This window comes from Sapajus apella, unplaced genomic scaffold (genome assembly GCF_009761245.1).
Source record: "Sapajus apella isolate SASKATOON/1434 unplaced genomic scaffold, GSC_monkey_1.0 scaffold74, whole genome shotgun sequence".
Classification (NCBI taxonomy): Eukaryota; Metazoa; Chordata; class Mammalia; order Primates; family Cebidae; genus Sapajus; species Sapajus apella.
Window position 1 is genome coordinate 5,501,617 of NW_022437014.1, and position 15,464 is coordinate 5,517,080.

At 40.3% G+C, this 15,464-nt stretch overlaps 1 protein-coding gene, 1 non-coding gene and 1 pseudogene across 3 annotated transcripts in view; all 3 read left to right on the plus strand.

The window, feature by feature from the left end:
* The window catches only part of FBXO34 (F-box protein 34), a 93,308-nt gene that overhangs the window by 31,712 nt on the left and 46,132 nt on the right, over window positions 1-15,464 (plus strand). The gene's annotated exons all lie outside the window — the stretch shown is intronic.
* Window positions 7,530-7,588, plus strand: LOC116532190 (annotated as a pseudogene).
* Window positions 7,680-7,785, plus strand: LOC116532184. Its single transcript, XR_004260747.1, has one exon. It is a non-coding gene; the product is annotated as a U6 spliceosomal RNA (small nuclear RNA).

The following is a 15,464-nucleotide window of genomic DNA, read 5'->3' on the forward strand; positions in this document are numbered from 1 at the left end:
GCCCAGCTAATTTTTTGTATTTTTAGTAGAGACGGGGTTTCACCATGTTGACCAGGATGGTCTCGATCTCTTGACCTCGTGATCCACCCGCCTCGGCCTCCCAAAGTGCTGGGATTACAGGCTTGAGCCACCGCGCCCGGCCTCTTTTACTTTTTTTTAATTTAAAAAAATTTTTTGTGGAAATAGGATCTCACTATGTTGCCCAGGGTGGTATCGAACTCCTGGCCTCAAGCAGTCCTCCTTGTTCAGCCTCAGAATGCTGGGATTATAGGCATGAGCCACAGCGCTCACCCAGTCCACCACCCAGTGTTTATTTTTTTAATTTTTATTTTATTTTTTTGTTTTGTTTGAGACAGAGTTTCACTCTTGTTCCCCGGGCAGGAGTACAATGGCCCGATCTCCACTCACTGCAGCCACCACCTCCCAGGTTCAAGTGATTCTCCTGCCCTCAGCCTCTTGAGTAGTTGGGATTACAGGGGCCCACCACCATGCCCAGCTACCCACCTTCATTTTTTTGGGACAAGGTCTTGTTCTGTCACTCAGGCTGGAGTGCAGTGGCATGATCATAGCACACTGCAAGGTCATACTCTTGGGCTCAGGTGATCCTCTGCCTCAGCCTCTGGAGTGGTTGGGACCACAAGTGCATACCACCGTGCCCAGCTAATTTTTACGTTTTTAGTAGAGATGAGGTCTTGCTGTGTTGTCCATGCTGATCTCAAACTCCTGGCCTCAAGTGATCCTTCCACTTCAGCCTCCCAAAGTGTTTGATTATAGGCTTGAGCCATTGTGCCCAACCCAACCTAGCCCATTTTTATTGTAATAATCCTTGTAGGTTTGGAGCTCTATGAGACAGGTTTGGTTTTTCATAATCTTTTTAAAAAAGATTTATTTGGCCAGTGCAGTGGTAACACCTGTAATCCCAGCACTTTGGGAGGCTGAGGTGGGTGGATCACGAGGTCAGGAGATCAAGACCATCTTGGCCAACATGGTGAAATCCCGTCTCTACTAAAAATATAAAAATTAGCTGGGTGTGGTGGTGCGTGCCTGTGGTCCCAGCTACTCAGGAGGCTGAGGCAGGAGAATTACCTGAACCTGGGAGGCGGAGATTGCAGTGAGCCAAGATCTCGCCATTGCACTCCAGCCTGGCGCCTGGTGACAGAGCGAGACTGTAAAAAAAAAAAAAAAAAAGATTTATTTAAAATGTGATTTTTACCTACTTTGTTTTTGTACTTTTTGGGTGGAAATTATTATAGTCTATTCCTATTCTTAAATTAGGGCAAGAGTTGCCAAACTCACTTTTCAATCAACTCCTTTCAGTTTAGTTTGAGCAGTAGATCTCTCTCACACAAGCGTTTAATCTCAAATGTAAATTCAAATTAGTGCATTAGAATTGCAACTGAAAAAAGCTATTTCAAAAATGAGTCGTAGTCTGGGTGTGATGCATGGTGGCTTATGCCTGTAATTCCAGCACTCTGGGGGGCCTAGGCAGGCGGATCGCTTGAGATAAGGAGTTTGAGACCAGCCTGGGCAACATCGTGAAACCCCATCTCCACTATCCACTAAAAAACATAAAAATTAGCTGGGCAGGCCGGGCGCGGTGGCTCACGCCTGTAATCCCAGCACTTTGGGAGGCCGAGGCGGGTGGATCACGAGGTCAAGAGATCGAAACCATCCTGGTCAACATGGTGAAACCCCTTCTCTACTAAAAATACAAAAAATCAGCTGGGCATGGTGGCACGTGCCTGTAATCCCAGCTACTCAGGAGGCTGAGGCAGGAGAATTGCCTGGACCCAGGAGGCGGAGGTTGCGGTGAGCCGAGATCGCGCCATTGCACTCCAGCCTGGGCAACAAGAGTGAAACTCTGTCTCAAAAAAAAAAAAAAATTAGCTGGGCATGGTAGGTTGTGTCTGTAATCCCAGTTACTCAGGAGGCTGAGGCAGGACAATAGCTTGAACCCAGGAGGCAGAGGTTGCAGTGAGCTGAGATCCTGCCACTGCACTCCAGTCTGAGAGACAGAGTAAGACTGCAAATCAAAAAAAAAAAAAAAAAAAGTCTTAAAAGTCTGCAATAGGACTCGTACAGGGGAGGGGGAAAGTCAGCAATAAAATTACTTCATAAAAATTTTTACTGAATCAGCTCAATAGCAGGATTTTTCCAGAACTGAATTTTATTCCCCACATTTCTCCATGTTACTGCAAGTACTGTAAAGTCATAATTTATCATTGTTGAGGCTCGTTTTTCATTCCCTTTCTGATTTTTGCGCTAAAGCCTGTCAACAGTCTAGTTAAGTTAGACTGATGCATCAAATAAAATAATGACAGTATCAGATTTTAAACCTGTGTGGTCTAGTAGTAGAGTAGTTGTGTGTTTGATCAACTGAACTTGACCTTCTAGCTTAAAGATCTACTTAAATATGTGTGCATGTATATAATACATAGTCCTCCTCTTTTCCCAGTCATTAAAAAAAATACAATTTGTGTTTATGCTCAGCTTGTAGTAAGTCATGAAGTTGAGTTACATGAACACTAAATTTCCAGAAAGTTGCTTAATTGCTTAATGTTTTGGACTTCATTATGATTAGGGAAAATGGAGTCAGGAAAAGCCTATGGGAGAATAATTTGTTTCCTGAGGAATAAAAGCGGTAGAAACCCACAAGAAACCACACATTAGGCTTTATGTTGTTACTTGTTGGCTTCATTCAGTTTGCACTTTTATTGTTTGTGAAACAGGTGGTTTTCTTTAGAGTTGCAATGCTTATATATTTTTAAAGGTTTCTACTAAAGTCATTTCTACATAGCATCGTTTCGAAAATTATATGATGTCAAATCCAGTCTCCAGTGCATATATTTTAACAGATTATACAAGGAAGTCAATACATGGTCTTTTAAACCTTTGTTTAAAAACAGGCCGGCTGGGCGAGGTGGCTCATGCCTGTAATCCCAGCACTGTGGGAGGCCGAGGCGGGCAGATCACTTGAGGTCAGGGGTTCAAGACCAGCCTGATGAACATGGTGAAACCCCTTTTTCTACTAAAAATACAAAAATGAACCAAACATGGTGGCACACACCTGTAATCCCAGCTACTCAGGAGGCTGAGTGCTTGAACTTGGAAGGTGGAGGTTGCAGTAAGCTGAGATAGTGCCACTGTGTGACAAAGGGAGACTCTATCTCAAAGAAAACAAAAACAAAAAAACCAAGCCATGTTTAGGTCTTAGTAAATGGAAACCTTTCTCGAGTAGTGCTTTTCAAATAGTAAAAAAGTTTATTGTGTAAAGGAGGAAGGGAGCTTAGCATCTGCATTGGAATCATTTTTTCCTATATCCTATTAGCTAATTCTGAGATTGTTTAATATGGTATCCACCCATTTCATTTGGCTGCACCCTTTGCTCTCATGAAAGTAAGACTGATTGTTCTAAATTGCTATGTATATGTGCTTTGGCACAGCATGAAGGTACCCTTAATCACATTGCCATTGTCTTTAAAACAGCTTGCAGTTATGACTACAAATAAAAGGGTGTGACAGGAGGGCATGACAGATAATGGTTTTTTTTCACCCCTTTTTAGCAGATCTGCTTTGTACTACTAGCCTTTTGTGTTCTCTGGACTACCTACTCTATTTTCTATATGTTGTTCTAGTCAAATAAAATGTGTTTGCATATTTGTCACTCTAACTTTAACTTGCCTAGAGCTGACCTCTTTGAATTCTTTTAATGGAGGCAGGCAAAACAATGTGTGGGAAGAAGTTGAGTGGCCTTGCTGCTGTTGGCACTCCCCCACCCCACTTCTATGATTAAATCCTTAAGTTGTCATTTTGTGTGACTCTTGTCCTCCAAAGGTTTATTTACTTTTGTCTGGTTTAGAAATTTGGTTATAATTCCTTTTACTTTTCATTGCACATATTTACTGTGTAGTTTCTTTTTAAACAAGATTTTGTGGAAAAATGGCTGGTAGTTTCAGTGTTTAAATTGCTGAGAGACAATGTACTGACATGAGGAAAGGTTTTTTGTGTCCTACTTTATTCTGATTTGAAATAACTTTATCAAGTGTTGGAGGGGGAAGTAAATATAATGCAGAAATTAGAAAATTTCCTTGTTGCTTTAGGAGGTTACCTCTAACTTGTATTTGTAATGGATACCTTTAAGAGAAGGGAACTGACATTTAATGACCTTCATGGCAGTCTCATGTTAGTATTTATTCGCGTTTTACTGATTTAGAAATGGAGGATGAAATGGTTTGGCTCACCTTGAATTGTAATAATCCCCATGTGTCAAGGACAGGGCCAGGTGGAGATAATTGGCTCATGGAGGCAGTTTCTCCCATACTGTTGGCCTCTTGGTAGTGAGTTAAGTGTCAGGAGAGCTGATGGTTTTATAAATGGGAATTCCCCTGCACAAGGTTTCTTGTCTGCTGCCATGTAAGATGTGACTGCTGTGATTGTGAGGCCTTTATTAGTAGTGCGAGAACAGACTAATACAGAAGGTCAGAGGAAACAAGCGTTTTGCATAGAATTGCAGACATATATCTTATTACAGGCACATACATGACTCCAAAGTTAGTGTTTTGTTCTAAACATATTTTCCATTTGAAGTGGCTTATAACTAAAGTCAGTTTGTCCTTCAGGAGATCTGTTAGATAGTGTAAGATATTTAATGTATGAAATCAGAATTTGATGATACTTAAAGAACAGTAACGAAAAAGAATAATGTCCAGTTTCTCATGGAATTCATTAGCAGCCTTACCTCGCTGCAGTACTTAACATGAATTTTAAAATTCGGTTTTCATGTTAAGGTTCTTCCATAGTCGGGTTAATTACCTTTTTTTAACAGATGATGAAACTGAGGTGCACACAGAAACTATAATAGGTCTTCTTAGCTTGAATCATAAGACCTTATGGTTCTTCGTGCTCTATTGTAACTGCTAAGTATTGCTAGATTGGAGATTCAGGCTTTCAGAAGGAAACAGTGGTTTACTGTAAACAGTACACAGTGATTCTTGATTGGGAATCAAGATACTTTAGGCAAGCAGTATCTCCAAATTCCTCTTTAATTCTCTCATCTTTAAAATGAAGAGTTTGAACCAAGTGATCTCAGTATCTCTCTAAATGCTTCAGAATGATTATGGTTTAAAAGCTTCAGAGTTCTGTGAATTTGAGAAAAGAGTTACTTATTTTTGCTAATCTCAGACTGACATTTTAGCATTTCCTTCCACTGTCGTTCTACCAGTACCTGTGATTTTGTCATCAGCAGACATCATGAAAATATCATTTGTGTTGATCACAATTTGGAAATTATGATAACTAATAGACTTGTTATTAGAGCTTGTTATTTAATATGTTAAAAAGACGTATTATCATTAGTTTTTGAAACTTTAACTGTATTTTAATATAGTTGGTATTATGTGTGTGTATACATTTTGCTTCAAAAAAGTATTCTGGTAGTTTATAGTCGTTACACACTTTCAGAAGTGTTTATGGAAGAAAGTTATATACTCTTGTGAATACAAAATGGCCAAGGTTGATAAGAAAAAAACGTTCTGGACACTGCTGTTTTTTTGCAGGAGCATGGCTGTGCGTGGATGAGGGAGGTGTCTCTACAGCAATATCTCAGGTTTCCGGAATGATGGGCTATCATTGTGTCACATTCCTCTAGTACTGAGCAAGCTAGATAGAGCAAAATGATGATAAAAATAAATTTATGATTAATTGGATATCGTTTTTGCAAGAATTAAGCTCGTAAGCAGTTGTTCCATTTGAGCGTTTAGGAGAAGACTTCTTATTTAAACTTACCTAATTTTTCAATCAGGATGACTAGCTTGCCAAGAACAAAAGTTACCCACACAACACATGTACTGCACAGAATTATTTCTCAAACAGAAAATCATTTGGAAGGATACATTACTTTAAAAATGTTAGCACATTCACTGCTGAGTTTGTGTGCGTGTGTGTGTGTGTGTGTGTGTGTGTGTGTGTGTGTGTGTGTGTTTGCTTGGCTCTTAGTAACTGGTTATTGAGGGAGGAAATGGTAACAAATTTTTCATATTAGTAATAATTAGAAATACATACAAAACTTAGTAGCTTCATTGTGACACAAACACCATTGGAGTTCTCTCCTTTGGTGAGCCTGTTATTCCATTCGTAATGCATTTATCTTTAGATTCAGTAGGGTGGAATTTGCATTGAGTTAACAATGAGTTTTCTGATCCTTATCAGTCAGTATTAGGAGTGACTGTTTTTAATAGTGATAATGAGGCAACTATTCCCAGGAGAAGACTTAGTCACTGGCAGAATTGTCAGAACCCTGAAATAGTTTGGGAAAACTCAGGATGGAAAAAGTAAGCTGTTTCAAAAGCAGAATAAAAAGCTTGAGTTGCTTTTTTGGGAAGGTTGAGATGGGGATGGATGGAGGTAGCAAGAAACCAGTTGAACTTCTTGAAGCTTGTGAGCTGTCTAGAATGGAGAAGAGACTAGTACTGTTTATCTAAAATACTGGAGTGTAAACATGAAGGTTGGATTAAGACCAAGTTGGTAACAGCCATTAATGTGGAAGTATGTTTGTTCTCTGTGTAAATTGGCAAAATTTAATTTGGCTTTGAGGAAAAGAGAAATGCAGTAGCAAGTTGCTTTTGTTGTTGCCAGTTTGAGAGAAAAATTCAAGACACATTTCATGCCAAGAGAGTACTTCATTGGTGTTAGAGTGGGAGTGAGGAGTGCTCATGGACCTGTAGATTACACCACCCCAAACCAGGGTTTACTGATTAATAATGGAGACAGGATAATTTTTTGGCCTCATTAGAAAGAATGAAGATGAGAAATGTAGACCATGCCTTCAGGTATGTCTATCCTACCTCAATTTTAAGTGTAAAAAGAATCTTTTAGATTAGGGTTTCTTCATGGCTGCCTGCCTAGCAACATAACAAGCCCTAAAACCTTGTTTAGTTTTTCTCAAATCCAGAAATGATTCTATACCAAATCCAAACAAATCAAATCACTCTTAAGAGAATAAGTGAAAACGTGTATCTGCCTTGGGTAGACTTTATCTATCTGCAGATTGGCTCAATTCTCTTTGCTAAGTAAATTTCTTAAACATCCTATGGTGACTGTCATCCAGTTTGGAGTTAAATACAAGATATGATAGCATTTTCTTATCTAAACAGTTTTATAAACTCTAATAACACTAACTTTTGTAGCTAGATCAGAATCAACCTATCACTGCCCAAAAAAAAAAAAAAAACCCAGACATATATAAAGACAAAATAAGAACAAATGCTGTTTGATTACATTAAAACAATATACTGGATGTTGCAAGTTGCAATATTGTATTAGTCTGTTCTAACAGTGCTGTAAAAAACTGCCTGAGGTGCTGTAATTTATAAAGGAAAGAGGTTTAATTGACTCACAGTTCCACATGACTTGGGAGGCCTCAGGAAACTTACAATCATGGTGGAAGGTGAAGCAGACACCTTCTTCACAATGTGGCAGGAGGGTGAATGGACACAGGCGGAACTAGCAAACACTTATAAAACCATCAGATTGTGCTCGCTTAGACAGCACATACACTAAAATTGGAACGATACAGAGAAGATTAGCATGGTGGAAGGTGAAGCAGACACCTTCTTCACAATGTGGCAGGAGGGTGAATGAACACAGGCGGAACTAGCAAACACTTATAAAACCATCAGATTGTGCTCGCTTCGACAGCACATACACTAAAATTGGAACGATACAGAGAAGATTAGCATGGCCCTGTGCAAGGATGACACGCAAATTTGTGAAGTGTTCCATGTTAAAAAAAAAAAAAAAAAAATCAGATCTTGTGAGAAGTCATTGACTATCATGAGAACAGAATGGGGGAAACTGCCCCATGGTTCAGTTACTTCCACCTGTTCTCTCACTTGACATGTGAGGATTATGTGGTTTATACTTCAAGATGAGAGTTGGGTGGGAACACAAAGTCTAATCACATCATTGTGCTCCTCGCCCCTCCTAAATCTCATTTCCCTTTCACATTTCAAAGCCAATCATGCCTTCCCAGTAGTCCCCTAAAGTCTTAATTTGTTCCAGCGTTAACCCTAAAGTCCAAAGTCTCATATGAGACAAAGCAAGTCCCTTCCGCATAGCAGCCTGTAAAATCAAAAGCAAGTTGGTTACTTCCAAGATACCTTGGGGGTGGGTACAGGCATTGGGTAAATGTTCCTGTTGCAAATGGGAGAAAGTAGCCAAAACAAAGGGACTACAGGTTCCATGCAAGTCTGAAATCTGGCTGGGCAGTCATTAAATCCTTTTTTTTTTTTTTTTTTTTTTTTTGTCTTTTTGAGTTGGAGTTTTGCTCTTGTTGCTGAGGCTGGAGTGCAATGGTGTGATCTCGGCCCACTGCAACTTCTGCCTCCTGGGTTCCAGGGATTCTCCTTCCTTAGCCTCCAGAGTAGCTGGGATTACAGGTGTCTGCCACCATGCCCAGCTAATTATTAATTAAATCTTAAAGTTCCAGGTCTGGCACGGTGGCTCACACCTGTAATCCCAGCACTTTGGGAGACCGAGGTGGGTGGATCACAAGGTCAGGAGTTCAAGCCCAGTCTGGCCAACATAGTGAAACCCCACCTCTACTATAAATACAAAAATTAGCCAGGCATGGTGGTGTGCGCATGTAATCCCAGCTACTTGGCAGGCTGAGGCAGGAGAATCCTGTGAACTCGGGAGGTGGAGGTTGCAGTGAGCTGAGATCACACCATTGCACTCCAGCCCAGGCAGTAGTGCAAGACTTCATCTCAAAAAAAAAAAAAAAAAAAAAAAAAATTGGAAGTTCCAAAATGATCTTCATGTCTCACATCCAGGTCATGCTGATGCAAGATTTGGGCTCCCATGGCCTTGGGCAGCTCCACTCCTGTGGTTCTGCAGGGTACGGCCCCCCTCATGGAGCTTTCATGGGCTGGCGTTGAGTGTCTGTGACTTTTCCAGATGCACGGTGCCAAACAGAAAAGAAAAGAAAAAAAACAAAAAACAAAAAACAGATGCATGGTGCCAGCTGTCAGCGGCCCTGCCATTCTGGGGTCCGGAAGATGGTGGTGGCCTCCTTCTCACAGCTCCACTGGGCTGTGCCCCGGTATGGACTCTGGGGGCTTCCACCCCAAATTTCTCTTCCACACTGCCCTAGCATAGGTTCTCCATGAGGACTTCACCCTGTGGCAAACTTCTGCCTGATCATCCAGGGGTTTCCATATATCCTCTGAAATCTAGGCGGAGGTTCTCAAACTTAAATTCTTCTTTGTACCCGCATACCTAACACCGTGTGTAAGCTGCCAAGGCTTGAGGCTTGCACCTTTTCAAGCAACGGCCTCAACTGTCTGCTGGCCCATTTTCACCCCAACTGGAACGCAGAGCACCAAGTCCCGAGACTGCACAAAGCAGCAAGGCTATGGGCCTAGCCCAGGAAACCATTTTTTTCCTCCTGGGTCTCCAGGCCTGTGATGGGAAGGGCTGCTGTTAAGATCTCTGCCCTGCTTTGGAGACATTTTCCCCATTGTCTTGGCAATTAATATTTGACTCCTGTTACTTATGCAGATTTCTGTAGCTGCCTCAAATTTCTCCTCAGAAAATGAGCTTTTCTTTTCTGTCACATTATTAGGCTGCAAATTTTCAAACCTTGTATGCTCTACTTCCCTTTTAAACATAAGTTCCAATTCCAAACCATCTCTTTGTGAATGCATAGAATTGAATGTTTTTAAGAGCACCCAAGTCACCTCCTGAAAGCTTTGCTGCTTAAACATTTCTTCTGTGAGATACCCTAAATCATCTGTCTCAAGTTCAAAGTTCCACAGATCTCTAGGGTAGGGGCAAAATGCTGCCAGTTTCTTTGCTAAAGCATAGCAAGAGTCACCTTTTTTACAGTTCCCAGTAAGTCCTCATCTTCATCTGAGACCACCTCATCCTGAACTTCATTGTCCAGGAGGTAAAATGCTATCAGCATTTTGGTCAGAGCCATTTAACAAGTCTCTAGGAAGTTCCAAATTTTCCCACATCTTCCTGTCTTCTTCTGAGTCCTGCAAACTGTTCCTACCTTTGCCTTTTACCCAGTTCCAAAGTCACCTCTACATTTTTGGGTATCTTTATAGCAGTGTCCCACTCTTGGTACCAATTTACTGTATTAGTCTGTTCTCACACTACTATAAAAAACTGCCTGAGACTGGGTAATTTATAAAGAAAAGAGGTTTAATTGACTCACAGTTCCACATGGCTGGGGAGACCACGGGAAATTTACAATCATGGCAGAAAGTGAAGCAGACACCTTCTTCACAATGTGGCAGGAGGGAGAATGGACGCAGGAGGAACTACCAAATGCTTATAAAACCATCACATCTCGTGAGAATTCACCTCACTATTAGGAGAACACATGTATTCTCTCCCTTGATATTCAGGGGTTATGGGGATTATAATTCAAGATGAGATTTGGCTGGGGACACAAAGCCTAACCATATCACATACACTAGAAACTTCTTTGCGTATGAGACAGAGTCTTGGTCTGCCATGCAGGCTGGAGTGCAGTGGCATGATCACAGCTTACTGTACCCTCGACCTTCCAGGCTCAGGTGATCCTCCCATCTCAGCCTCCCAGGCAGCTAAGACCACAGGCATGTCACCATGCCTGACTAATTTTTTTTTGAGAGCTGAGGTCTCTCTTTTTTGCCCAACCTGGTCTGGAACTCCTAGGCTCAAGTGATCTTCCCAGTTCGGACTCCCAAAGTGTTGGGATTACAGTGTGAGCCACTGTGCCCAGCCCTGAAAACCTGAAATTTAGTGTTGGGAATAATAAAGATACAAAAAAAAAATTGATTTGGTTGCCATCTTAAGGCACATTCTAGCGTTTATTGTGTTTATCAATTTCTCACAACTTAAGTGGAAACAGTTTTACAGTGCTTTGACACACTGTATGTACCCTTGCATCAGGAAACAATGTGAGATAAAGAGGTACCCAAGTACACACCTTGGTGTAAACTACTGAGCCGCCTCCTGGAAGGGAAGCTGCCGTCTTCCTGAGGTGTGCCAGGTTGGGTATCATACACATGTTTGTCCCCAGCTTGAGTCCATTCCCTGGGAACCGACTGGGGTATCATATGACATAGGAACAGCTGAAAATAATGGAGTTACAGATGATTTACATATCAGACAGTAGTAACAGGTATGTATACAAAGATAATGGTAAGATAATTATCAAGTTTTTATTATACAAACAATTTTTGTTTTAGAAAAATTAGAGAACACAATAAATGAAAGGAGAAAATAAAACCTTGTTGGAAAAATTTAATCTGGGGGAAAAAAAAGACATGAACTAAAACGTTTTGAACTTATATCACTATTCTTATGCTTTTATATTGTATTTTTTATTGAAATATTAAATGTGCATTGTTTAGTCGGTAGCTGTTTAAGACTTGTTTTGAAAAGCAGCTGTCTTTCTGTCACTTTGTTCTCCCACTTCACCCTTCTGGAGGCTTTCTTTTAGCTTATTATGTTTGCATTTACCTCCGTGGTTTTTTTGTTTGTTTTGCTTGTTTGCTTGTTTGTTTTTGAGACAGAGCTTCGCTCTTGTTGCCCAGGCTGGAGTGCAATAAGAGCTTGTTTTTGAGACAGAGCTTCGCTCTTATTGCCAAGTTGGCTCGCTGCAACCTCCGCATCCCAGGTTCAAGCGATTCTCCTGCCTTAGCCTCCCAAGTAGCTGAGATTACAGGCATGTTCTTAACAGCGTTCTTGTGTTCTGATTTCTTGATTTCTCAGCTTCAGGTTATATCTTTTGATTTCCCATTGTGGCACATGAGGATTTAGTTCTTCTCACTCCTAGGAATTTCCCCCTCCCCATTTCCCTGGTATAGGTATTTATAACTGCTTAGACCGGTATTCAGTGTTGACACATTAAGACTGAAATTGCTATTCACAGTTAAGCCATGTAGTAATTGTGACTACTTTTACTTTATTACTTTTGGTTTTCCATGAAATTTATATTTTTCTTTGTTTACTTTTCTATGAACTTCTCACTAATTTAGTTCAAATTGTAAGTTGTCCTTATTTACTTTCAGGAAGGCCAGACACTTCAAGTATTCTTTTAGCTTCATATACCTGAAGATGTGTTACCATCTGGACTGGTTGCCTACTCGATTTATGCATACCTGTTTTCTTGGGACTTCCCTTTATCCAGGACCTTAGAGATACTCATTACCTCTTTGTGTTGGATTACCTGTTTTTTTAGATCTCAGGTCTTGTTGATTTAGTCTTTGGTTTTGGCAGAACAGGTTCTCCAAGTAGCTGCTTGTGAAAGGGTTTATGTAAGTTAAACTTTGAGATCCTAATAGGCTGAAAATTCTGTTCTTACTCTTGGTTGTATGGCTGGTATAGAATTTTAGCTTGAAAATTTTCCTTTGGAATTTTAAAGGCAAATTCCATTGTTTTCTAGTTTCTTCCATGCTTCTTGCATTGCTCTTGAAGACCAAAGCCATTCTGATTACTGATTTTTCATGTTATAAGTTATTTTCTTTCTCCCTCAGCATTAGAAATTTCATAATAATCTGCCTTAATGTGGTGAGGCGCTTGATGCTGAGTCACTGGATGAATCCTTTCCATCATTGTGAGTAATTGGTGAACCCCTGCAATCTGGGGACTACTTTTGCATTATTTTGTTGATGACTTTCTTTCCTCCTTTTTTCTTCTTTGGTTTTCTCTTGAACTCTTGTTACTCAGATATTGAACATTTTGAACTAGTCTTCCAATGTTCCAGTGTTTTTTCTCCTTTTTTTTTTTTTCATTTCTATTTTTTTTGAGTTTTTCATTTCTACTGAGACAGCATACTTGTGCTTGCTCTCTATCTCCTTTTAGTCTTTTTTTTTTTTTATAGTATACTGCTCTCATTTTAATATTTTCTCTTATACTTCTAAAAATACTAATGATTTGTTTTTTCTCCAGAGGTTTCTTATGCCTGCATGGTCTCTATCAGGAATTGATTACATAATTTGCAGGGTTGAGTACAAGATGAAAATATGGAGCCCCTTGTTCAACGTTGATTAAACAATTCCATTACATGCTGGGTGCAGTGGCTCACGTCTGTATCCCAGCACTTTGGGAGGTTGAGGTGAATGAATCCCTTGAGCTTAGGAGTTCGAGACCAGCCTGGGCAACATGTCAAATCTCCGTCTCTACTAAAAAAAAAAAAAAAAAAAGTTGTTTGAGCACTGTGGCACATGCCTGTAGTCTCAGCTACTCAGGTGACTGCGGTGGGAGGATCGCTTGAATCTGAGTGGTTGAGGCGCATTGGGCTGAGATCGTGCCACTGCACTCCAGCCTGGGTAACAGAGCAAGATCATCTAAAAAAAATAAATACATAAAAGAATATCGAGCAGCAACAGCAGAGTATTAAACCAATTATCGGATTCAGAGTCCACAGCTCTGTGTGACTGTCCAAGTCACATGCCTGTAAAGTTGATCCTGGTCTCTTTTTTTTTTTCCAGTTTGTTTTTCTTGCTTTTATCTCGAACTTCTATGCTACAGATGTCTAGCAGTTCTTGGCTGTTTGTTCATTCAATAGTTAAGATTCTGAAAAGCTGATTAGAAGCTCTGAAAATGCAAGTAGGGCTTATCAACTAACTAAGCTTCACTGTGGGATGATCTGGTTGGCAAATTTAGACTGGGGAATTTTTCAGTATCTCTGCATTTCTACTCTTGGGATAATTAATGACTGATCAGATTTCCCACAGAAATCTCTTCCCACTGAAAGAGATTTCCTCTCCCTGTAAGTTAAAGGCCTTAACTGTGTCAGCCTTTTGGGAACGGTATTGGTAGAAGGGTCTTGGGTAAGTGATGTGTTAGAGATGATTCATACTAGCTTATTGGAGCCGAGTGTTAAATTTTCAGAAATTTTGCAAGCCAGTTGCTAAATATAATAATTATTTAAAATTATACAGATTTATAGTTCAGTTATATAAAACAACAAGGTAAATACAAAAATTAGCCAGACGAGGTGGTGCATGCTTGTAGTCCCAGCTACTTGAGAGGTTGAGGTGGAAGAAACCTTTGAGCCCAGGAAGGTAGAGGTTGCAGTGAGCCGAGATTGTGTCACTGCATTCCAGCCTGGGTGACAGAGTGAGACTCTGTCTCAAAAAAAAAGTAAAGCTAGTAAATACTAAAAACTCATCAGTTTGTAATTATTTTGTTACATTGTGTTCTTATGGATGCTCTCAAGGTTATTCACTCCTGTACTGTCTGTATTGTGAACTACTGTATGGTAATATGCTACTGTGCATGTCTTCTGAAAGGTGTTCACTGACATCATTTGGTAGCTTGAAGCTGCCATGGTAAGATATTTTTTACCACAGAATCAGAAAATACTACAAATAACTGCCCTCATTCTCCCCATTCCCCCCAGCCGGTAAACATTTACCAGCCCACCATGGGCTGGGATCTGGCATGGACATGTTCACTTAAACTGCCCCACCTTATATGGTGATCCCTAGTCCAGATAATCCTCTGTTTTAACCCTATGCAGAGATCATCTTCAGCCTTTTGCAAAGGTGGGCATATGCCTGCCTGCCAGTAAGTAAGGGAATATGGGAACTGGATTACATTTCAGAAAAATTTTCTGTTAATCCTTCCCATATTATCTTCTATTTCTAATTTAGGAACATTTTGTAGGAGAATGTTCCCTGATGCTTCCCTTAGGGTTTGGTGTTTTGGGGTATGTCGGAGTCCTTTAGCTCTTACTCATTTGTTTTTCAGCTTTTAAAATTTATGGCTATAATCTCCATTTCTCTTTGACCATATGAGTTTGTCTTTAAATTTCCCTTGGTCTTTGGGGAAGGATCAACAAAGAGCTATGTGTTTAGTCAACCATCCTTACCCAGAAGTCTGGGATATAATTCTTCATTTAAAAAAAAAAATAGCTAAATAAGCAAGGCATGGTGGCTCACACCTGTAATCCCAACACTTTGGGAGGCAGAGGTGGGCAGATCACCTGAAGTCAGGAGTTTGAAACCAGCCTGACCAATGTGGAGAAACCTCGTCTCTGCTAAAAATGCAAAATTAGCCAGGCGTGGTGGCGCATGCCTGTATTCTGAGCTACTCCAGAGGCTGAGGCAAAAGAATGGCTTGAACCCCGAAGGCAGAGGTTGCGGTGAGCCGAGATTGTGCCATAGCACTCCAGCCTGGGCAACAAGAGTGAAACTCCCTCTGGGGAAAAAAAAAAAAGGTAAATAACTTCAACAGTTTAAGTTATAAATAGGCATAACCAATCCCCTGTTGATTTGAACTCATGTATATGTCCAGTCAGTAAAATTTTTTTTACTGATTTTGGAATATTTTTTATTTCTGTAAAGAAGTAACCATCTATATGTAATTGTTCAACCACATGACCTGTATTTGTTTTGTTTTTGTTTTGTTTTGTTTTTTATTGCATGTTAGGTTTTGGGGTACACGTCAAGAACATGTAATACTGT